This window comes from Schistocerca piceifrons, chromosome X, assembly GCF_021461385.2.
Source record: "Schistocerca piceifrons isolate TAMUIC-IGC-003096 chromosome X, iqSchPice1.1, whole genome shotgun sequence".
Lineage (NCBI taxonomy): Eukaryota > Metazoa > Arthropoda > Insecta > Orthoptera > Acrididae > Schistocerca > Schistocerca piceifrons.
Window position 1 is genome coordinate 900,153,233 of NC_060149.1, and position 25,004 is coordinate 900,178,236.

The 25,004-nt window shown below is 45.0% G+C and overlaps 1 protein-coding gene across 1 annotated transcript in view; it reads right to left on the bottom strand.

Annotated features, from left to right (window-relative positions):
- LOC124721554 (glycine betaine reductase ATRR-like) overlaps positions 1-22,403 on the bottom strand; it is a 314,803-nt gene extending 292,400 nt beyond the window's left edge. Inside the window, exon 1 of the mRNA XM_047246590.1 lies at positions 22,236-22,403. The gene's annotated coding sequence lies outside the window, so the exon portion shown is untranslated. The remainder of the gene's footprint in view (positions 1-22,235) is intronic.
- Between the last annotated feature and the right edge of the window lie 2,601 nt (positions 22,404-25,004).

Genomic DNA, 25,004 nt, shown 5'->3' on the forward strand with positions numbered 1-25,004 from the left:
ATTTCTCAGGATCTGTGCACCCAAAATGCGTGAAAATGTAATCACATGTCAGTTCTATTATAATATATTTGTCCAATGACTATCCGTTTATCATCTGCATTTCTTCTTGGTGTAGCAACTTTAATGGCCAGTAGTGTATGTTTTTATATGCAGAATCAGAAGGATCTTACATTGGTTTCCTCATTTCAATTTCTAACAAAAGCTTAATTGTTGGATCTGTTGACGACTCGTGAATTGCCATTGTCGAAAGAAACACAGCAGATGAAGAATGAAACACAGCAGACGACACGGCAAATACGCATGCGGAAGTCACACAACTCTGCCATGTTTCTGCTCACTGACCATAAACTACAAACTCGAGACAAAACTTCCCTCAACTAGTTGCTCAGTCTCGCGACTTCAAACAGCTGTGACAACAGTTGAAAACTAAGTCAAACATCGAGTTGAAAACAGTTGTCAACCGAGTTTGTTGCAGTTGGTTTTCAGTGTGAAGGTATCTTTAAAAAACTAAACAAGAACAAAACCGCGCTAGCAAAAACAATCACTGCAGATGAACAGAACAAGTCAGGTCTGTTACGGCGTAAAGTGAAGCGCCAGCACGCCAGTCTGGAACGACAGGGAAGAGATGGCTGTGAGAAGAAGTCATCCAATCGTACGCTGACCGGACCTGCTCCAGGGCGACAACGCGGCAGCAGCGGCCCCTGTTAAGCGCCACGACCGACTACTGACGGCCCAGGTCCATAGCAGCTTCAAGACTACCGACTTGGATAGAAGCGTCAACGCTAATTTCTCCGTTTGTCCTCTCTATGTAGCACAGACATGGAATTGTTTGTACTGAAGAAGATTGATTATTTTGTATGTCGCCCTTTGCTTGCGACACATCTGTGTAATTGGAAAAGTTAAGAATTGTAATAAAACTCATTAATACGGTTTGTATAGCGACCCGAGTATGCAGACTTCCTAGACACCACAAGGTCGACAACACAGGCCGCACTCAACTGCCAATGAGTTGCGCTATACCATACACGCCTAGCGGCAGAAGTGTGTACTACACAAGCTCCGCCCATGGAAACGTTATTCCGGTTTTTTTGGGTACTAACAACGAATTTACAGACTGCTGCCGGCCGGAGTGGCCGTGCGGTTCTAGGCGCTATAGTCTGCAGCCGAGCGACCGTTACGGTCGCAGGTTCGATTCCTTCCTCGGGCATGGATGTGTGTGATGTCCTTAGGTTAGTTAGGTATAATTAGTTCTAGGCGACTGATGACCTCAGAAGTTAAGTCGCATAATGCTCAGAGCCATTTGAACCATTTGAACAGACTGCTCTAAATGGGTTAAATGCACTCTGTTAGGTTAAATATACGTATTTCAGGTATAAATCACCGTAAGCTTGTAACGCACAGTTGTGAATTGTTGAAAGAACACAGAGGATCGGAAAAGACACTTCTAAGACAGAGCGAATGTTAAGTCCGCATTTATCTCTCTTTTCTCCAGCAACAGACTATGCGTAGCCCGCCATGTTTTACAGTCCTAATTTCGGCTGAACAGTGCAAATGTTCTTGCTTTGGCGCTAAAATCTGGATTGATGGGTTCACCGTCCTGTGCAACATAATGCCCGCTAACAGTTAGCGCGAAATATGTAGATTTTCGCCGCGCGGGATTAGCCGAGCGGTGCCGGCACGGTAACTCAGCGTGTTTGGTCAGAGGGTTAGCTACCCTCCATAACGAAAAAACTGAGTTGATGGATCAACGACGAAATGAAACGGGTGTCTTGCGACGTCCGCTCCGAGCAGATACAACGAACGAAAACGAACAAAATGAGATTAAAAAAAAGCGGTCTAAGGCGCTGCAGTCATGGACTGTGCGGCTGGTCCCGTCGGAGGTTCGAGTCCTCCCTCGGACATGGGTGTGTGTGTTTGTCCTTAGGATAATTTAGGTTAAGTAGTGTGTAAATTTAGGGACTGATGACCTTAGCAGTTATGTCCCATAAGATTTCACACACTTTTTTTTTTTTTTTTTTTTGTAGGTTTTCCGCGCGGCGTACGGTGGTGACGCAATTCCTGCTCCCGCAGAGTCGTTTCGTTGACCTTGGCACAGACACCATTCATCCAACGCCACTTAGCTGGCGTCGATTCATCAGGGCAATAAACGCAGGATCACCTTCATTAGCACAAGCATTTAACGCCTTTCGGAACGTTCCGGACAGTTGTTTACACTCGCGCTTGATACTACCTCGAAGTCGTTACTAGGAACAGCTGAGCTAGAACAGGGAGACAAGCTGTTGCAGGTGTATGTATATCTCATATATAAAACTGTAGGTCTATCGTAACTATCTCTCTGTTGGCTAAGCATACTACTTGTACGTCGTTCATAGCAGCCTTTGGCATGGAACAGAAAACTGTTAAATACGTTACAAGAGAATCCTTGCTTTACATAATTCTCTTACGCATTTAAATTATAATCCGTGCAAAAAAAATTACTTCGTTTGATAGAAAGTCGCATTCATTAACAGTTTAACAGTACTTCAATAGGGTTTTCCGCCAGCCCTTAGCATATGGAGGAAAGCTTCGTGCGAAAATGAGGTTTCCCTTTTCTCGTCTGATAACCGTGGCTGAAGGGTAACAAACAGGTTCCATATTCCCAGATTTCAGAAAAGCGTTTGATACAGTGTCACACTGCAGACTGTTAACGAAGGTCCTAGGATACGGATTAGGTTCTCAGGTATTTGAATGGCTCGAAAACTTTTCATGTGATAGTATCTAGTACGTTGTCCTGGACAGCGAGTATTCATTGGAGACAAGGGTATCGTCCGGAGTGGCCCAGAGGAGTGTGATAGGACCGCTGTTTTCTCTCTCTCTCTCTCTCTCTCTCTCTCTCTCTCTCTATATATATATATATATATATATATATATATATATATATATATATATATACTCCTGGAAATTGAAATAAGAACACCGTGAATTCATTGTCCCAGGAAGGGGAAACTTTATTGACACATTCCTGGGGTCAGATACATCACATGATCACACTGACAGAACCACAGGCACATAGACACAGGCAACAGAGCATGCACAATGTCGGCACTAGTACAGTGTATATCCACCTTTCGCAGCAATGCAGGCTGCTATTCTCCCATGGAGACGATCGTAGAGATGCTGGATGTGGTCCTGTGGGACGGCTTGCCATGCCATTTCCACCTGGCGCCTCAGTTGGACCAGCGTTCGTGCTGGACGTGCAGACCGCGTGAGACGACGCTTCATCCAGTCCCAAACATGCTCAATGGGGGACAGATCCGGAGATCTTGCTGGCCAGGGTAGTTGACTTACACCTTCTAGAGCACGTTGGGTGGCACGGGATACATGCGGACGTGCATTGTCCTGTTGGAACAGCAAGTTCCCTTGCCGGTCTAGGAATGGTAGAACGATGGGTTCGATGACGGTTTGGATGTACCGTGCACTATTCAGTGTCCCCTCGACGATCACCAGTGGTGTACGGCCAGTGAAGGAGATCGCTCCCCACACCATGATGCCGGGTGTTGGCCCTGTGTGCATCGGTCGTATGCAGTCCTGATTGTGGCGCTCACCTGCACGGCGCCAAACACGCATACGACCATCATTGGCACCAAGGCAGAAGCGACTCTCATCGCTGAAGACGACACGTCTCCATTCGTCCCTCCATTCACGCCTGTCGCGACACCACTGGAGGCGGGCTGCACGATGTTGGGGCGTGAGCGGAAGACGGCCTAACGGTGTGCGGGACCGTAGCCCAGCTTCATGGAGACGGTTGCGAATGGTCCTCGCCGATACCCCAGGAGCAACAGTGTCCCTAATTTTCTGGGAAGTGGCGGTGCGGTCCCCTACGGCACTGCGTAGGATCCTACGGTCTTGGCGTGCATCCGTGCGTCGCTGCGGTCCGGTCCCAGGTCGACGGGCACGTGCACCTTCCGCCGACCACTGGCGACAACATCGATGTACTGTGGAGACCTCACGCCCCACGTGTTGAGCAATTCGGCGGTACGTCCACCCGGCCTCCCGCATGCCCACTATACGCCCTCGCTCAAAGTCCGTCAACTGCACATACGGTTCACGTCCACGCTGTCGCGGCATGCTACCAGTGTTAAAGACTGCGATGGAGCTCCGTATGCCACGGCAAACTGGCTGACACTGACGGCGGCGGTGCACAAATGCTGCGCAGCTAGCGCCATTCGACGGCCAACACCGCGGTTCCTGGTGTGACCGCTGTGCCGTGCGTGTGATCATTGCTTGTACAGCCCTCTCGCAGTGTCCGGAGCAAGTATGGTGGGACTGACACACCGGTGTCAATGTGTTCTTTTTTCCATTTCCAGGAGTGTATATACGATTTGACGGACAGGGTGAACAGCAGTTAACGGTTTTGTCTCTCTCTCTCTCTCTCTCTCTCTATATATATATATATATATATATATATATATATATATATATATATATACGATTTGACGGACAGGGTGAACAGCAGTTAACGGTTGTTTGCTGATGGCGCTGTGGTGTACGGCGGGAAGGTATCGTTGCTGAGTGACTAAAGGAGGAGACAGGATGACTTAGATAAAATCTCTAGAATCTCTAGTTGGTGTCGTAAAGGGCAGCTTGCTCTGAATGTACAAATGCGGATGAGTAGGAAAAACAATTTTGTAACTTTCTAATACAGCTTTAGTAGTGTCCTGCTTGACACATCACATTGATTAAACGTCTAGGCATAACATTGCAAAGCGATATGAAATGGACCGAGCACGTTAGATTGGTAGTAGGGAAAACGAATGGTCAACTTCGGTTTGTTGGGAGAATCTGGGTAAAGTGTACTTTATTTGTAAAGGAGACTGTGCATGGAACACTAGTGCGACCAGTTCTTGAGTGCTACTCGAATGATTGGGATCTGAGGCAAGTCGGATTAAAGGAAGACATTCGAGCAATTCAGAGGCATGTTGCTAGATTTGTCACTGGCAGGTTCGATTAACAAGCGAATATTAAGGAAATGCTACGTGAACTCAAATGAAAGTCCCTGGAGGCAAGAAGACTTTCTTTTCGCGAAACACTATTGAGAAAATTAAGAGAACCGACATTTGCAGACTTCAGAACGATCCTACTGCCGGCAACATGTATCTCGCGTAAGTTCCACGAAGACAAGATAAGAGAAGTCAGGGCTCGTAGGGAAGCATGTAGATAGTCGCCGCCATGCACTACACACGAAGATGACAAAAGTCGTGGGATACCTCCTAATATCGTGTCGGACGTCCTTTTGCTCGGCATAGAGCAACAACTCGACGTAGCATGGACTCATCAAGTCGTTGGAAGTCCCATGCAGAAATACCATGAGTGGCTACAAATGGTCAATGATCAGTTCAGTTGGACTGGAGGACCCAGTCCGTTCTATGTAAACATAACCCATACCACAATTGTGCCACCACCTGTTTGCACAGTGCCTTGTTGATAATTTGGTTCCACGGCTTCGTGGGGTCTGCGCAACATTCTGATTCTGCCATCAGCTCTCAAAAACTGAAATCTGAACTCATCCGACCGGGCCACTGTTTTCCAGTCGTCTAGGGTCCGACCGATATGGTCACGATCCCAGGAGAGGCGCTGTAGGCGACGTCGTGCTGTAAGCAAAGGCACTCACGTCGGTCGTCTGCTACCGTAGTCCATTAACGCCAGATTTCGCCGCACTGTCCTAACGGATACGTTGGTCGTACGTCCCACATTGATATCTGTGGTTATTTCACGCAGTGTTGTTTGTCTGTTAGCACTGACAACTCTACGCAGACGTTGCTGCTCACGGTCGTTAAGTGAAGGCCGGCTGCCACGGCGTGGTGAGAGGTAATGCCTGAAATTTGGTATTCTCGGTACACTCTTGATAACGTGGATCTCGGCAATACTCAGTTCCCTCACGATTTCCAAAATGGAATGTCCCATACTTCTAGCTCCAACTGCCATTACGGGTTCAAAGTCTGTTAATTCCCGTCGTGTGGCCATAATCACGTTGGAGAGATTTTCACATGAATCATCTGAGTGCAAATGACAGCTCCGCCAATGTGCTGCTCTTTTATACCTTGCGTATGCAGTACAGCCGCCATCTGTATATGTGCATATCGCTGTCTCATGACTTCTGTCACTTCAGTGTATTATGGTTTGCGAAGTAAGTACGTAGATGTGGATAGAGTAGGTGTTAATCAACCGATGGGCTGGAAAGATTTCGACAGTTGTTTAGTTGTTCCCAAGCGGATGAGGGGAACCCGTTTTCAAGGAAATATTCTTAGGATAGAGGGAATGTTAGGGTTTAAAGTACAGTCGACGACGAGGGCGTTAGCGACGGAGCTGATGCTCAGATAGAACAGTGAAATTTAAGGGAATTGACCTAATCCTTTGTTTTCCTTCTGAGGACTAGCATTCGCCTTAAAATTCGTAATATATGTAAATGATTTAGGAGACAATCTGACCAGCTCTCTTAAACTGTTAGCAGATGACGCTGTCGTTTACCGACTAGTGAAGTCATGAGAAGGGGAAACCGATTTGCAAAATAATTTAGATAAGATATATATATATGGTGCGAAAAGTGTCAGTTGACCCTAAACGAGAAAAAGTGTGAGATCTTCAACACGAGTACTAAAAAAAAATCCGTTGAATTCCGCCTACACGATAAATGCCAAAAATTTAAATGTTGTTGCTTCAGCTAAATATCTATGGATTACAGTTACGAGCAACTTAATTTGGACTCATCATACAAAAAATGTTGTGAGGAAAGCGAACTAAAGACTACTTTATTCGCAGAACACTTTGTTGATGCAACGAATTTACTCTCAGAGAGTGCCTACGTTCCTCATATCCGTCCTCTTCTGGAGTATTGCTGCGCGGTATGGAGCCAGATATAATTGGAAGAAGACATGGAAAATTTTCAGATAAGGGCATCTCATTTTAGAGTTATCGCAAAATAGTGTAGAGGGTGTGATGGATATGATACGTAACTTCGGGTGGTAATCATTCAAACAACGACGTTTTTCGTTGCTGCGAGAACTTTTCACGAAATTTCAATTACATTTTTTTTTACTTCCAAACGCAGAAATATTCTGTTGCCTTCCACCTATATAGGGAGAGATGGCAATTGCAATAATATAAGAGATGTCATAGCCCGTGTTCATCTTTCCTATCTGCTTTTCGAGAGCGGAACAGTCGATAAACAGTGTTAAAGTGATTCTAAGAACCCTCTGCCAAACACCTAAGTGTGAATTGCATGGTAGTCATATAGATGTAGAGGTGGAATCGATTTTAAGTCTACATCAACGTACTGGCTCCGCAAGCCACAGTACGGTGCGTGGCGGAGGGTACTCCGTACCACTACTAGTTGTTTTCTTTCCTTTCCCACTCCCAGACATAGCGACAGAAAAAAGACTGTCCGTATGCCTCCGTACTAGTCCTAATCTCACTAATCTTATCTTCGTGCTCCTTACTCTAAAGGCACTTTGGCGGCAGTAGAATCGTTCTGCATTCGGCCTCAAATGTCGGTTTTTGAAATTTTCACAAAAGTGCTTCCCGGAAAGAACGTCGCATTCCCTCCAGGGAAACCTAGTTGAGTTCCCGAAGCGTTTTGTGTAACACTTGCGTGTCGTTCGAACCTACCGGTAACAAATCTTGTAGCCTCCCTCTGAATTGCTTCGATATGTCTTTAATGGGGCATGGTACGGATGGTAAAGCTCGAGCAGTACTCGACAATAGGTGGCACTAGCATCCTATACGCGGTCTCCTTTGCAGATGACTCACACTGCCCTAAAATTCTCCCAATAAACCGAAGTCGACTATTCGCCTTCCCTCCGACAATTCTCAAATGCTCGTTCCATCTCATATCGCTTTACAACGTTACACCTAGATATTTAAAAGACGTGACTGCGTCAAGCAGGACCCTATTAATACAGCATCCGAACGTTATGGGTTTGTTTTTTCTAGTGATCCGCATTAACTTAACGTTTTTCTACATTTAGATCCACCTGCCATTCATCGCACCAACTAGAAATTTTGCCTAAGCCATCTTGTATCACCCTACGATCACTGTTCTATGTCACTTTCCCGTACACCACAGCATCATCAGCGAACAACCGCTGATTGCTGCCCATCCTGACCGCCAAATCATTCATGTATATCAGCACGAATAAACTGAATCCGGATGGCATTATGCAGATCCCAACCCCATTCATCCAGAACGACATTCGAATTCCTCAGCCACTGCGACGCTTCGATCGCAAAGTTCTCAGCTCATTTAATCTCCGCGTTTTCTGTGTGGCAATTAGCACACTGCCCACTATGTCACGGAGGGGACCAGATGGTCTGAACATACGGGCCAAATATTAAGTTTCTAGATATTCTGGTAGTTTGCTAGCTCTATGATTTGAAGGTTGGTGCCTCACGTAAACTGATGAAGTTCCCTCAGCTACAGTCTTCTGCCGTGTTTAATCTCGTATTGATACATTTCGACTATTCAGAAGAGACATGAATTCGAGGAAGAGGTTGAACCTGGCTGCAAGCGTGGCGTCAGTGGGCGCAGTGGTGCTCCCCTCGCGCCTCTTACACGCGTCGCTGTCACGCCACAGTTGCTCCGTCCGCTTTCAGTCAACATCAACTGTCAATCATATCCACGGTAGGCGCGTCACACAAAAGGAGGAGTGGGGCATCCTGTAGTTCAAAATGGCTCTGAGCACTATGAGACTTAACTTCTGAGGTCATCAGTCCCCCTAACTAACCTAAGGACATCACACACATCCATGCCCGAGGCAGGATTCGAACCTGCGACAGTAGCGGTCGCGCGGTTACAGACTGTAGAGCTTAGAACCGCTCGGCCTCACTGGCCGGCTCATCCTGTAGTTACTAATCTGTTGTATTTCACGCAGACAAGAGCACTTCCTTTCTATTATTCCAGTTGTGAACCATAATATTTTACAACAAGTAATTAAATTAAGCCTATGATGACAATCTTCAAGACCTAAAGAAGAAGACAGGCAACTAGAAGTACACAGTGCACCGAACTAACAAAGTAAGATAATCAATAATCAATTAATACGTAAATAACACCTTCTCATATTTGTGTATCAGGGTCGTTCAGAAAGAAGCGTGCCGCAGTCTACAAAATGGCTCTGAGCACTATGGGACTCAACTGCCGAGGTCATTAGTCCCCTAGAACTTAGAACTAGTTAAACCTAACTAACCTAAGGACATCACAAACATCCATGCCCGAGGCAGGATTCGAACCTGCGACCTTAGCGGTCTTTCGGTTCCAGACTGCAGCGCCTTTAACCGCACGGCCACTTCGGCCGGCCGCAGTCTACAAAACGAACACCGGTGAAGTGATCGTAGTGCGGTTGCCTACGGAAGAAGGTATGGATGTGCACGCGTCGACAGTCCACTGCACTCTGTAGTGCTGAAAACAGTGAAATGGAGGCTTCAAAAGACGGGCAAAAGGGTTTGCTGACAGTGGAAAGAGTGCGGGGAACGGAAATTCATCAAAGAATGGCACACATTTGCGCACTGTATGTTCCAAAAATTTGAAAAACTATGCCTAGTACTTTTTGAACGCTCCATCACTGCCATTTAGCGACGTAGCAGGAAACCAGGAATCTTAGTGAGGAGTGGAGGCATTCTGGTAGGGGCCTCATGTAAGTGGCCCTCCGGTGTCAAAACAAATGAACGAGAAAGTGAGGAGGAATTGTGTGTGTGTGTGTGTGTGTGTGTGTGTGTGTGTGTGTGTGTGTGTGTGACTTCAAATGTAATGCAAGTTCAAGTATTTGCTTGTACGCTTTATTTACAAAACCGATGAGTGTGATGGTATGAACGTTGTGAATGTTCTGAAGCAACGAATTCAGTGTTAGTTGGTTAGAATCTTGGATGTGGACAAAAGTTACATTATCAGAATTTTCATCGAGGGCAGTAGATGTTGTGGGGAACTGTCTCGATCATGTGGCCGTGTGTCAGAGTCATGAATAAAGTCCCAAACGTTTCCGGAACGTCTTTCACTACAAGTCAGGTGAATGGGAACGTTATGCGTGGTGGTACTACGATGCTTTTAGAGGGGAACGGGTTAGATTCTCTTACTTCCGTCATATAAAATACAGCACTTTACATGACAGCCATTCAACGAAGCTATATACAGGGGATAGGCAAAATAATGTGAACACCTTTACTTACTTGGGAATGGTTTACTAAGGGGTTGGACTCCCATTTACCCGTAATACAGCTGCGATTCTTTTTGGAATACTGGTATATAATGACTGTATAGTCTCCAGTGGAATGCTATACAACTCTTCGATCAGAACCTCTTATAACTCCTCTACTGACGGGGGAGGCGGAAATCTCTGCCGCGGATTCTGCGCTACAATATCGCCCACTAGGGTTCGATAATGTTAAAGTCCAGAGACTGTACTGGCCAAGGAAGACGCTGGAGTTCAGTTACATGCTCCTCATCTTACGATTGTACTGTCCTGGCTGTGTGAATGGTTGCATTATCGTGCTGAAATATGGCATCGTTATTGGGGAATAACATTTGAATCATGGGGTGCACTTGATCACCAAAAATGTTCACATAATCATTGGCTGTAACACTTAGACCACCATGCTTAACCGTTGGAATCAAGCAATCAGGATTGTAGGCTTCTTTTAGTGTTCTCCAGACGTAAACCCCGTCAGATGTTTGAAGTAACGAAAACGTTGACTCGTCGGACCACTGATCAGCTGTCTAGGATTTATGCTCCTGACGCCATGTTTTACGTTTCTTTGCGTTAGTTGTCGTGGCTAATAATTTCGGTATAGCAGCTCGTCCGTGAATATTCGCTTTATGGAGTTCTCGGCGGACAGTGTCGATAGATACGGGGTCTCGAAGGGGGCTATAGAGCTCTGCAGTCACTTTAGCCGCCGTAGTTGTGTTGCTTTGACACAATTCGTGTTAGGGTACGACGATCTCTGCCATTTAGTTTTGATTTGCGCCCACTATTACGTTTACACGATGATGTTTTTCCACGTTTTTTGTAAGTTGTCATGACTGTTGAAACAGCTGTTCTTGAAAAATTTTGTAAGTTGGCTGTCTTGATTACTGATGGTCCAGCTAATCGGGCCCTCACAATCTGCCCTCTCTGGAACTCTGTTAGGTCTTTCATTACACTTTGACCTCGGAAATCTGAATGCAAATACGAAGTGTGTACTACTCGTAAACAACTTGCACTGAACACGCGCAGTCCAACGCGACACGTGTTCAAATGGTTCAAATGGCTCTGAGCACTATGGGACTCAACATCTTAGGTCATAAGTCCCCTAGAACTTAGAACTAGTTAAACCTAACTAACCTAAGGACATCATACACACCCATGCCCGAGGCAGGATTCGAACCTGCGACCGTAGCAGTTCCGCGGTTCCGGACTGCAGCACCAGAACCGGTAGACCACCGCGGCCGGCCGCGACACGTGTCTGACCTGCGTTGTTGATCGTCATACCCAGCCATCCCATTACTACCACTGCTCACATTATTTTGCCTGTCCCCTGTACCTTGAACAGTTAACGCTTAGGACCCGTGGCTTATCTCGCAAAGGAGAGCTCATAATGAGACAAATTACAGGAAATCTCTCCATTTTAATGGATGATAATTCTTAAGGTGTCTCCCAAACGGAAATGACATGCCCATTCGTGGGCAACGCCTTATCTTGGATGGGTAATATTGAATTAGAAGAAAAGTGAGGTTGATCTTTGGCTGAAAATTCCAAGTACAGGGTTATTCATAAATACGTACAGAGTATCAGAAGATTACAGTGAGAAAACTGTACGACACACAGAAAAATAACATACATGAGTGGGCAGAGCGTCTCTCCAATTACCCTTTCGTAAAAGGTAGCCTCGTGTAGATGCAGAGCGCAGTGCTATGGGGAAGACGTGTGAGAACGCGCGGACAAATCATTTCCTCCATTTGATCGCATTGACTTAGTTGAATCTGCAGACGGGCGACCCAAGAAAAAGATTTACAAGGCGAGCTCCTGTCGTTGTGCCTTCCTGGGCGGCGGCAGTAGTGTTCATATTTGCTGTGTGACAAACGGTGCCAATATCGAGCACCTGTAACAAACATGGAGAGACGCTCCGTCCACTGATATACGTCTGTTTCCTGTATGTCTTGCAGTTTCCACGCAGGTGTCTTCCGAATCCCCAGAGGCACTTACGAATAAGCCTGTATACACATAGAATGTCCGTGTTCTCAGATCCATTTTGTACGTCTCTGTGAACGTTTTGAAGGTGTGAAATAAGAAAAAGAAGGGAATTTTAAACTGTAATTTTTCAGCGAGAAAATTATATGTTGAATATTTTACTTGTACAGTAAAACTTAACAACAAAAAGAATACCTGTTGCTAAATGTTTTGAGTATTGTCAATACAATAATGTCACTGCTGTGTCAGAATATTGTTAACTTCCCTTCCCCCGTCTGATTCACCTGCAGAAGAGATGCCATTGGAGTTTTTGCCTTTACATGTGTTAGTCAGAGAATTATTCTTGATAGACATAGTGTTTGAAAAAGAGCACATGTCGCACTCATCTACAAGAAGGTGCGCAAGTTAACCACATCTTTGTAGCAGAATTTAAAAAACAAATACTAAGCTGAAACATAATGACCTCCTGGGATGAAATCACCTTTTTCATGGAAACCAGCAAGGTTTCCGAAAACATCCATCATGCAAACCACAATTTCCCGTCTTCAAAAATGGTTCAAATGGCTCTGAGCACTATGCGACTTAACTTCTTAGGTCATCAGACGCCTAGAACTTAGAACTAATTAAACATAACTAACCTAAGGACATCACACACATCCATGCCCGAGGCAGGATTCGAACCTGCGACCGTAGCGGTCGCTCGGCTCCAGACTGTAGCGCCTAGAACCGCACGGCCACTGCGGCCGGCTCCCGTCTTCACACGCAATATCTCGAGTGCCGTGGATAAAGATGACGAAGTGGATTCGTTGATTCTAGACTTTTTATTCGGTACCATGTCGATGCTTACTGAAGAAAATACGTAGGTGTCGAATATCGAATCAGCTCTGCAACTGGATTGAAAACTTCTTAACAGGTAGAACTCAGTATGTTACCCTGGACTGGAAACTTCTTAAAAGGTAGAACTCAGCACGTTATCCTGCTTATAGCCTCAAGAAGGGAAGAAGGAAAGTAAGGGTTTAACGCCCTGTCAGCGACGAGGTCATTACAGACGGAGTACAATATCGGATTATGGAAAGGGGAGAGGGGAGGAAATCGAACGCGTTCTTCGCAAAGGAACCATTCTGGCATTCGTCTTAAGTCATTTAGGGAAACCACGGCCAACTTACATCTCGATGGCCGGACGGAGATTAGAAAAGCCGCAGTCCCGATTGCAAGTCCATCGTCTTACCACTACGGTACAGACGCCGAAGTAGCGTGCTCCAACGCGGTGTAATAGAATCTTTACTGTTCAAGTGATATGCTATTAATTTAGCGGACAGTATTATTTACAATATCAGGAGCCGGCCGCGGTGGTCGAGCGGTTCTAGGCGCTTCAGTCCGGAACTGCGCGACTGCTACGGTCGCAGTTTCGAATCCTGCCTCGGGCATGGATGTGTGTGATGTTCTTAGGTTAGTTAGGTTTAATTAGTTCTAAGTTCTAGGGGACTGATGTCCTCAGATGTTAAGTCCCATAGTGCTCAGAGCCATTTGAACCATTTTACAATACCAGGCTTTCCGTAAATGATTAGGTTCTCTACGAAGGACAGTTATTTCATGCCAAATTGTCAGATACTGACAAACTACCAGATTTTTTCAAAGACTAGCAACTAGCGCTAAATAATGTTTTCATTATTTTTCTTTTCAGTGCGAAGACTGGTTTGTTGCATATCTCCAAGCTATCTGTCCCGTGCAAGACTTTTGATATCCGCGTAACTGCTGCAACCTACAGACTTCTGAACTTGCTTACTTCAATCAAAATATGGTCTGCCTCTACAATTATTGCTCCCCGCACTTCCCACCATCGCCAAACAAAGGATTCCTTGATATTTCAAAACGTGTCTCATCAACCGATCCCACCATTTACTTACATTATGCCATAAATTTATTTTCTCCGCAGTTCGATTCATTACACACAGAGGTAATAAAAGTCATGTGATGTCTCGTATTATCACGTCGGACTTCCTTTCGTGCAGCGTACTGCAGCAAGTCGACATTCCGTAGACTCGACAAGCCGTTGGAAGTCCCCTGCAGAAATACTGAGCCATGCTGCCTCTATAGCCGTCCATAACGGCGAAAGATTCGCCGGTGCAGGATTTTGTGCACGAACTGACTTCCCGATTATGTCCCATAAATGCTCAATGGGATTCACGTCCGGCGATCTGGGAGGCTAAATCATTCGCTCGAATTGTCCAGAAAGTTCTTCAAACCAATAGCGAACAACTTTGGCCCAGTGAAATGACGCATTGTCATCCGCAAAAATTATATCATCATTTGGAAACATGAAGTACATGAATGGCTGCAAATGATCTCAAAGTAGCAGAACATAACCATTTCCAGCAATGATCGGTTCAGTTGGACCAGAGGGCCCAGTCCATTCCATGTAAACACAGTCCACACCATCATGGAGCCACCACCAACTTGCGCAGTGCCTTGTTGACAGCGTGGGTCCATAGCTTCGTGGGGTCTGCGCCACACTCGAACCCTGCCATCAGCTTTTACCAACTGAAATCGGGACTCTCCTTGCCAGGGAACGGTTTTCCAGTCGTGTAGGGTCCAACCGATATGGTCATGAGCGGTCTGCTGCCATAGTCCATTAACGCCAGATTTCGCTGCACTGTCCTAACAGATACACTATGTCAAAAGTATTCGGACACAAGACTGAAAATGACTTACAAGTTCGAAGCGCCCTCTATCGGTAATGCTGGAATTCAGTATGGTGTTGGCCCACCGTTAATCTTGATGATAGCTTCCACTCTCACAGGCATACGTTCAGTCAGGTGCTGGAAGGTTTCTTGGGAAATAGAAGCCCATTCTTTTAGTGTCGGAAGATGCAATCACCATCCCTGAATTGCTCTTCAACATTGGGAAGCAAGAAGGTTCAAAATGGTTCAAATGGCACTGAGAACTATGAGACTTAACTTCTGAGGTCATCAGTCCCCTGGAACTTAGAACTACTTAAACCTAACCAACCTAAGGACATCACACACATCCATGCCCGAGGCAGGATTCGAACCTGCGACCGTTGCGGTCATGCGGTTCCAGACTGCAGCGCCTAGAACCGCTCGGCCACTCGGGCCGGCAGCAAGAAGGTGTATAAAACATCAATGTAGGCCTGTGCTGTGATAGTGCCATGCAAAACAACAAGAGGTCCAATCGCCCTCCATGAGAAACACGACCACACCGTAACACCACCGCCTCCGCATTTTACTGTTGGCACTACACACGCTGGCAGATGACGTTCAACGGGCATTCGCCATACCTACATCCTGCCATCGGATCGCCACATTATGTACCGTGATTCGTCACTGCGCACAACGTTTTTCCACTGTTCAATCGACCAATGTTTACGCTCCTTACACCAAGCGAGGCGTCGTTTGGCATTTAATGGCGTGATGTGTGGCATACGAGCGGCCGCTCGACCATGAAATCCAAGTTTTCTCACCTCCCTCCTAACTGTCATAGTACTAGCAGTGGATTCTGATTCAGTTAGGAATTCCTGTGTGATGGTCTGGATAGATGTCTGCCTACTACACATTACGACCCTCTTCAACTATCGGCGATCTCTGTCAGTCAACAGACGAGGTCAGCCTGTTCGCTTTTGTGCTGAACGTGTCCCTTCACGTTTTCACTTCACTTTCACATCGGAAACAGTGCACCTAGGGATGTTTAGGTGTGTAGAAATCTTGCGTGCAGACGTATGACACTGCGACACGCAGCCACCTGACAAGGTTCAAAGTCCGTGAGTTCGCCGAGCGTCCCAGTCTGCTCTCTCACGATGGCTAATGACTACTGAGGTCTCTGATATGGAGTACCTGGCCACGTTGATTTCTGCGGGTATTTCACACAGTGTTGCTTGTCTGTTAGCACTGACAACTCTACGCAAACGCCGCTGGTCTCAGTCATTAACCCTTTCACGTACATGGGACACATTTGTCCCACATATAAATAACTTTACTAATTTGACTGTAACCACATTTGATGTGCTGCAGGTGCTCTACTTGCAGCAGAGTTATTTGTTTTCTTTAATATCGTACATCTTTGGTGGCAACAATCACTACAACTACCATTAGTCATCGGTTATTGTTGGTGGTTCTCACTTCGAGCAGACACACAAATTTATTCACTTATTGTGTGCGTATTGTGTTCTCTGCCTTGCTGTCAAAGCTTGAAAGTATATTCAAGTAAGTTTCTCTTTTACTGTAGACCATTCACTTAGAAAATAACTGTATTTCATCAGTGGAAATGTTTATTTTCATTCTTTGGGACATAGTTGTCCCAATGTCCCACAATGGTAATTTGTGTACTTGTTTTTGAATGTCATGAAATCGTTATTATCACGTAAAAAGAACGAGCAGAATGGTATTTAAAATTCGGTTGAAAATATATAATCTTTCATTTTATTAAATAAGCGGAAAAAATTTGTACTGGTATAATTTCAAATCTGCTTTTAGGTCATGTGCTCCAGAAAAAGAGAATTTTCATCACTGATGAAAGTGTTATGCAGATTTTGGAGGCTTGCAGTAGTTATGACGAGGATAATTAGTTACTGGATGAAAAAGATAAAATTTTTCTTGAAGGAGATATGGAAGATGAAAGAGAACATGTTATTATAGAAGATCCTGAAAAAGAAATACGTAGCCCGCCTAGCAAAAGAAGGTATACAGACGAAATATCAGAACCAAATGCTGAGGTACCTGATTCCCTTGCAGATTTACCAGAATTTAAGTGGTCCAGAACTTACCAACCAAGACAGTTCAGTCAGTGATAACATGAATCACGAATTTGGGAAAGTGCTTCTGTTTAGTGTCAGTGAAAATCGTGAAATGCCACAGCCATTTGAAATTTTTTTTCCACTATTGGCCTAAGAGATTTGGTGCATGATATATTAATTCCTGAAAGTATTCGGGATGCAGAACAATGAGGCAACGCATTCAGTACAAATGAAGATGAAATCAAGGCATTTCTTGGTATGAACCTGGTAATGGGGTACCGTATTTTGCCTACATTCAGAAACTACTGGGCAACTGAACCCCATTTAGGTGTTCCTTATATAGCTCAGATTGTGCCCCTATATCGGTTTGAAGACATGCGAAAGTACTTACATTTTTCCATCAATGCAGATCAGTCAATAAAGGAAGACCGCATATACAAAGTGAGAACTGTAATTACCCATTTGAACAAAACCTTCCAGGAATCTCTTAGTGCAACTAGAGCTCAATCTGTATATGAGCATATGATCAGATTCAAAGAGCCGGCCGGAGTGGCCGTGCGGTTCTAGGCGCTACAGTCTGGAACCGAGCGACCGCTGCGGTCGCAGGTTCGAATCCTGCCTCGGGTATGGATGTGTGTGATGTCCTTAGGTTAGTTAGGTTTAATTAGTTCTACGTTCTAGGCGAATGATGACCTCAGAAGTTAAGTCGCATAGTGCTCAGAGTCATTTGAGCCATCAAAGGACATAATATTATGCGACATTATGTCAAAAATAAGCCAGTCAAATGGGGTTTCAAAATGTGGTGCAGATGTGATTCGGAAACTGGCTATCTATTTGAGTGTTATTTATACACTGGAAAAAAAACCTCAGGTCCTGAGGTAGGGCTTGGTGAGTCAGTAGTTCTGCAACTGACAAAATCACTATCCAGACTGGGATATAAAATTTACATAGTTAACTTTTTTAACTCTCGAGCTTTGCAGTATTACCTTGGTTTACAAAATATCAGATCATGTGGAACAGTGCGCACCAATCGTAAAAACATCCCAAAGACATTCCCTCCAGACAGGGAAATGGAAAGAGGTGATTCATATAGTCTCAGTAGCAATGGTCTGACAATCCTCAAATGGATGGATAACTAGCCAGTTTTTCTATTGACTAATTTTATTTCCCCAGTACCATGTACGACAGTGAAGAGGCGTCAGCGTCAGTCTGGTTCTTCTGAAAAGATCAATGTTCAGTGTCCTCTTATGATAAGAAAGTACAACAAGTGGATGGGAGGGGTGGACCTTATGGATCAGAAGAAAGTGACTTATGAGATTGACAGGAAGGCAAAGATTAAGTATTACCTGAGAATTTTCTTTGATCTTCTTGACATTGGTGTAAACAATGCGTATGTAATATATTCAAAATTGGCAGAAAAATCAAGATTCAAATCGACACAATCATCCCTAGAGTTCAGAAAATGCATTACGAGAAATCTAATTGGAAATTATTCAAGTCGACAAAGGAATTTATCAACAGTAATGAAAACGTCAAGAAGGTTGCAGACCAGTTGCAATCCAAAGAGTCCAGAGCACCGAATGATAAAATCAGACGTAAGGAAGAGATGTGTTCATTGTGCTTCAAAGTGTGTTGAAAATCGCAACTACAATGTTTGTGAACAGTGTGGTGTTAATTTATGCTTTACTCCAAGCAGAAACTGTTTTGCAGAATTTCACATCAAATAGACAACATATACACAGCCTCTGTAATTTTTCGATGTATTAAGTGTAATGTGTTCTGTAACTGTCCTTTAAGGACCACAGGGACAAATACGTCCCAGCTTTTTTTTCAGCAGTACAAACAAAAATGTTTTGAAATAATAACATATTTTGTTTACGAAACCTCCAGTTACCACAGAGATACAAAAATTGTAGTCACTAGCACTTTAGTTTTCTTATGCACCTGAAAGGGTTAAGTGAAAGCTGTTTGGCATTGCGTTGTCCACAGTGACAGGTAATGCCTGAAATTGATATTCTCGGTACGCTCTTGACACTGTGGATCTTGTAATATTGAATTCGCTAATGATTTCCGAAATGGACTGTCCCACGTGTCTATCTCCAACTACCATGCCGGGTTCTTATTCTGTTAATTCCCGTCGTGCAGCCATAATTGTTCTGGCGCATCGACAAGGGACGGCACGAAGATGAAGAATGCAAGAGCAGAGAAAGCTGTGGGACGACGTCAGCCAACAGCCCGCTGACTAGGACCGCACCACTATAGGAGCGGCCCCTACAAGAAAAGAATATAAGCGCCGCTCTTACCATCCGGACAGTAAACGGAAAGTAGAAGATGGACATTAGCAGAGAGGCCTAGATGAGCAGTGATATCAACGATAGCAGTGACTTATGAGCGAGTGTGAAGCTTACATGGACATTGTATATAGTGAAGGACATTGACTGGTTGCATGTCGCCCATCGCTTGTGACAACTCGTTGTAAATACAAAGTTAAGTATTGTCAGTCTACTTTATAGTAATAAAAACGATTAATGTAATTTGCTTGAATTTTTGTATAGCTATCCGAGAAGGCAGCATCCTCTAGGCACCCTGTAAGAGACGGGTGGGCAGGACCCCACAATAATCACGCCGGAAACCTTTTCACCCGCATCACTTGAGTACAAATGACAGCTCCACCAATGCACTGCCCTTTTATATCCCGTGTACGCGATACTACACGCATCTGTATATGTGCATGACGCTGCCCCTTAAATTTTGTCACCTTATTGTATGTTCATTACTTATCCGACCTATTCATCTTATCTTCAGCATTCTTTTGCAGCTCCACATTTCAAAAGTTTCTTTCCTGTTCCTGTCTGCACTGTTCACTGTCCACGTTTCACTTCCGTAGGAAGCTTCATGGAAAGCAAATGACTTCCTGACAATTAAATTTATGATAGATGTTCAGAGATTTATTGTTTTCAGAAATGTTTTCCTTGCTATTGGCATCCATATTAAATACTGTCTCTACTGCAACCGATGACACTTGTTTTATCGCCCAACTAGCTAAACTTATCAATTACTTTTAGAGCACCGTGGTCGCCTTTGACTGTAAAACTATTTATTCACTATTGCGGATTTGGCCTTCGGTTGAAGCATAGCTTTTGGAGTACTCACTTGGTAATGGCCACACGCTCTGCATTATACAAAAAATACATGACTGTGAATCCCAGCCACGGAAAGTTGATTATTTTTAGTGTCTCATGTCGTAGTCTACATTCCATGATTCATGTTTTACTTCCGTTGATATTCATCTTATAACGTCTTTTCGAGACACGATTCATTCCTCTGAACTTCCTTTGCAAGTCCTTTGCCGTTTTTGACAGTGTCATCTTCAAACCTCAAAGTTTAATTCCTTTTCCATATTTCGCTTTTGCTTTTCTTTACAAGTGCACATGTGTAGCTGAGTGGTCATCAGTAGGATAGCTCAGTGTGTTCGGCCAGGGGACTGGCCACCGTCAGTAATAAAAGAAATAAGTGAAGTTCTCATCGATTTAATTTGAAAGACATCCGGAGACATCCGCTCAGAACCACTGACGATGTATATGTCGCAGAAGGAGATATACAAAATAAAAGTAGTCAGGTTAGATGAGTGCTATGCGGAGGACCTGTGTTGGATGGTCGGTACTGCAAGGATTTTTTCTTGGTGGGAGGAGTGGTACGGAGTGCAGTCAGCATCGTATGTGCTGAGCACATGCCCCTCCATGCCACATGCGCATGACGCGGCCGGTCGACATCCCTTGTACTTGCAAATCCTGGACGACGAACTCGTTCTGTTTCCCTCTACTGCTTGCTCAGTGCATGGATTAAATGACACCGGGAATATACTACAAACCTGTCCGTACGCGCATTATATGCAGGCAGCAGCAGGATCTTACGCAGTCAGCTTCAAATGTCGCATCTCTAAATCTTCTCAAAAGTATTCCTCGAAAAAGAACTTCGCCTTCCCTCCAAGGGGTCCCACTTGAGATTCCGAAGAATATCCGTAATACTTGCGTGTTACTCGAACAGATGTAGCAGCCTGCCTTTGAATTGCTTCCATATCTTACTTTCATGCCCTGGTGCGGATCCCAGACACTCGAGTAGAACTCAAGAATGGGTCGCACTAGCTCCTACACGCTGTCTCCTTTACAGATGAACCACACTTTTCTGAAATTCTACCAACAAACAGAAGTCGACAATTCGCCTTCCCTACGACAATCCTCATATGCCATTTCACATCGCTTTACAACGTTACGCCCAGATATGTGAACGATTTGACTGTGTCGAGCAGGGCACTATTAATACTGTATTCGAACATTATTGATTTGCTTTTCCTACTCATCAACATTAAATTACATTTTTATACAATTAGAGTAAGCTGTCATTTGTGACACCAATTCGAAATTTTGTGTAAGTCATCTTGTATCATTCTACAGTCACTCATCTCCGACACCTTCCTGTACACCACAGTATAATCAGCAGACAACCGCAGATTTCCGCCCACCCTGTGCACCAGCCCATTTATGTATACAGAAAATAACAGCAGTACTATAACACTTCCCTGGGGCACTCCTGACGATACTCTTGTCTCCGATGAGCACTCGCAGCCGAGGACAACATACTGGGTCCTGTTATTTAAGCAGCCTTCAGGCCACTCACATCTGGCAACCTATTCTTTATGCTCGTACCTTCGTTAACAATTAGCAGTGGGGTACCGTGTCAGATGCTTTTCGGAAACCTAGGAATACAGAATCTGCCTGTTGCCATAGTTCCATAGTTCACAGTATATCATGTGACAAAAGGGCAAGCTGAGTTTTACACGAGCGATTCTTTCTACAGCCGCGGTGATTCGTGCACGTAAGTTTGTTTCTGCCATACTCCATCCGCAAACAGAATGTGGAGAAATGTAAATACTTATCAGCTCGCGGTCTAGTGGCTAGCGTTGCTGCTTCTTCATCACATGATCCCGGGTTCGATACCCGGCCGGGTTGGGGATTTTCTCTGCCCGGGGACTGGGTGTTTGTGCTGTCCCCGTCATTTCATCATCATCAATCGTGTCAGTGGCTAGTTTGGAAAGTGTAAAAATTGGGACTTTGTACGGGCGCTGATGACCACGCAGTTGAGCGCCCCACAAACCAAACATATACAATAAAAGGCGTTTTTACCCCGCACTTTATTCAGATTAGCAGAGTATAGATTCAGATGTGGAAGAACAAGCTCAACTCGTTAAGTAACTCTCTAGGTATAATGTGAATAAGGTTAGAGGTACTCACCGTGGGGTAGTTTTAGAGGTGCCCTGGTGGGCGAATAAGCGGGTGACATCAGTTTGAGATTAGATGCGCTAACTCGAAGACTAGCGGTGCTAGCATCAGCAGCAGCGGCAGCACGAAGAACAGCGACAGCGACGCCAACACCACCAGCCTCGACACCGTCAGCAACATCTGCGGGCAACCAGGACACTGCAGCCGTGTATTCGTGCAACACTGCTTTACGAAATCTGTTTACGTATTAATACGCATTTACACTGACCGAAAAAAATCGCAGCATCAATAAATAACAGATGTAGAGTAATGAAATTTTGGAAATACATTAGTCTAGGTAACATACTTAAGTGATTAACATTGCAAGATAACAGTTTAATGCCAGCACGAGGTAGGCCATTGCAAATGTGAAATGCTGGCACAGTAATAATCGGTGTAACAGTCAGAATGTTGAATGCAAGCATGCAAAGGTGCAGTCATTGTGTTGTACAGGTACCAGATGCCAGTTTCTGGGATGGAATTCCTGTCTGTTTCACTTGGCGGGCAGTACAGGGACAGTTAAAGCTAGTAGTGGATGACGGTGGAGTTGTCGTCCGATGATGTTCCACATGTACTAGACTGGAGACAGATTGGTGATCGAGAAGGCCAAGGGAACATGTCGACACTGAAGAGCGTCTTGGATTACAACAGCGGTATGTGGGCGAGCGTTATCCTGTTGGAAAACACCCCCTGGAATGTTGTACATGAGTGGCAGCACAACAGCTCGAAGCACTAGAATGACGTCCAGTTTTACAGTTAGGATGTGTGGGATAACCACGACAGTACTCCTGCTGTCATACGAAATCGCACGACAGAACATATCCGCCAGTTTAGGTCCAGTGTGTCTAGCACGCAGACAGGTTGGGTGGAAGCCCTCAACTCGCCTCCTTTTAACCAACACACGGCCATCACTGGCACTCAGGCAGAATTGGCCGTCATCAGAAAACACAATAGGCCTCCACCCTGCCCTCCAATGAGATGTCGCTCAACACAACTGAAGTCGCAAACGGCGGTGGTTTGGGGTAAGTGGAACGCACACTACAGGGCGTCTGGCACGGAGCTGACCTTGAAGTAACCGATCTGTAACAGTTTGTTGAGTCACTGTCGTGCCAACTGCTGCTCGAATTGCTGCTGCAGACGCAGTACGATACACCACAGCCCTACGCAAAAAACGCCGGTCTTTCCTCTTCTTGCGACCATACCTTCCTGTAACTACCGCAGCTAGCAATCGTGTACAGTGGGTCTTTCTGCAATAGCACATACGGAACATCCAGCTTTTCGTAGCCCCATTACACGACCTCGTTGAAACTCAGTGAGCTGTTGATAATGGCGTCTTTGTTGATAATGGCGTCTTTGTGGTCTTAAAGGCATTTTTGACTGACATCAACTCACTACGCCCAGTCTCGAAGATAATTAACGCTCACGACCGTTACAGCACGTATTTAAAGCATTCTCATAGTGGAGTGAAATTTGAATAGGCGTTATCTTTCAGATGTAGAAACACGCCTACCAACTTACGATTATCTTGCACAACTCCTTCTTGGTGTTGCGATTTTTTCCAGTGTATTTATTTAAGTAAAATTCCGACAAATGAGTATGACTAATATGGAGTTGTTAGAATCTGTTATATATCAGGGTGATCAAAAAGTTTCCGTTTGAGGGCGTTGCTGCAGCGTATATGCAACATAGCGCGACTCCGATGTGGGTACAATAAGCACCGACACGCTGGCAAGTCATTTGTGTCTTTCCGACATGCGTGCGGTACATGCGGAAACGTCAACTATGGCGACGTTATTATCAAATGATCCAAACAGGACCAAAGCGCTGTTACATCTTTCTTCGCAGCCGAAGGACAAACACTGGTAGACATCCATCAGAGAATGAAGAAGTGCACGCAGTTAATGCGGAAAGTCCGGGAAAACTGCGACGGGGGTGCCACTACTTCATGGTAACACATGTCTTCATATTGCGAATGTCGTAACACAGAAGTTAGGCCAACTTAAGTGATAGAAACTCGAGACCCGCCCTTTAGTACTTATCTTTCCCCATGCGATTATCACGCCTTTGGTCCCTTAAAAAAGACCTCGAAGTGGGGACAATTCATGTCGGGCGAGTGTGTGCAACAGGCAGTTACGGACATCTTCACGCAGCGAAACACGGTGTTTTATCCAATCAGGTGAGTCTTAATGCTGGCAGCGATTTTGCCTGATTGACGAACCCATTCTGGACTATACGGCCTCAGAACGGAAACTTTTTGATCGCCCCTTGTAATATGAATCTAAGACTGATTTCACGTCTTCACTTGGAACTCTCAGCTTCTATATTAATACGACAGTTCGACACGGACATGGTCGGTTCGAATCCTGCAAGTAGAAAAATTTTTCACCGCTGTTATTAGCCCTGCAGGGGGATGAGAGGTCCTGGCGTAAAGACCTAGCACGAAAGTCGTGACTCAAATTCAAAACCTCTCCACAGAATCTAATGGAATCGGGCACATGCTGTTGATGGTAGTGAACGCTGCATCGGATGGGGACATTCAACTCGTCTGTTCCCTTAGAGCTTAGAGGAGAGGAGTTGATGTGAGCAGTGGGCTTCGCTCACTCCATTTCCTGCCCCTCCCTCCCTTCCTCCCAATGCCCCTCGCCGATTATCAGACTGTTTTGATGATACCCTCCGTCTTTCCCTGTATTGCGTTAATATTTTCATCTGAACATAATTAGTGAAACCAACATATTCAATAAA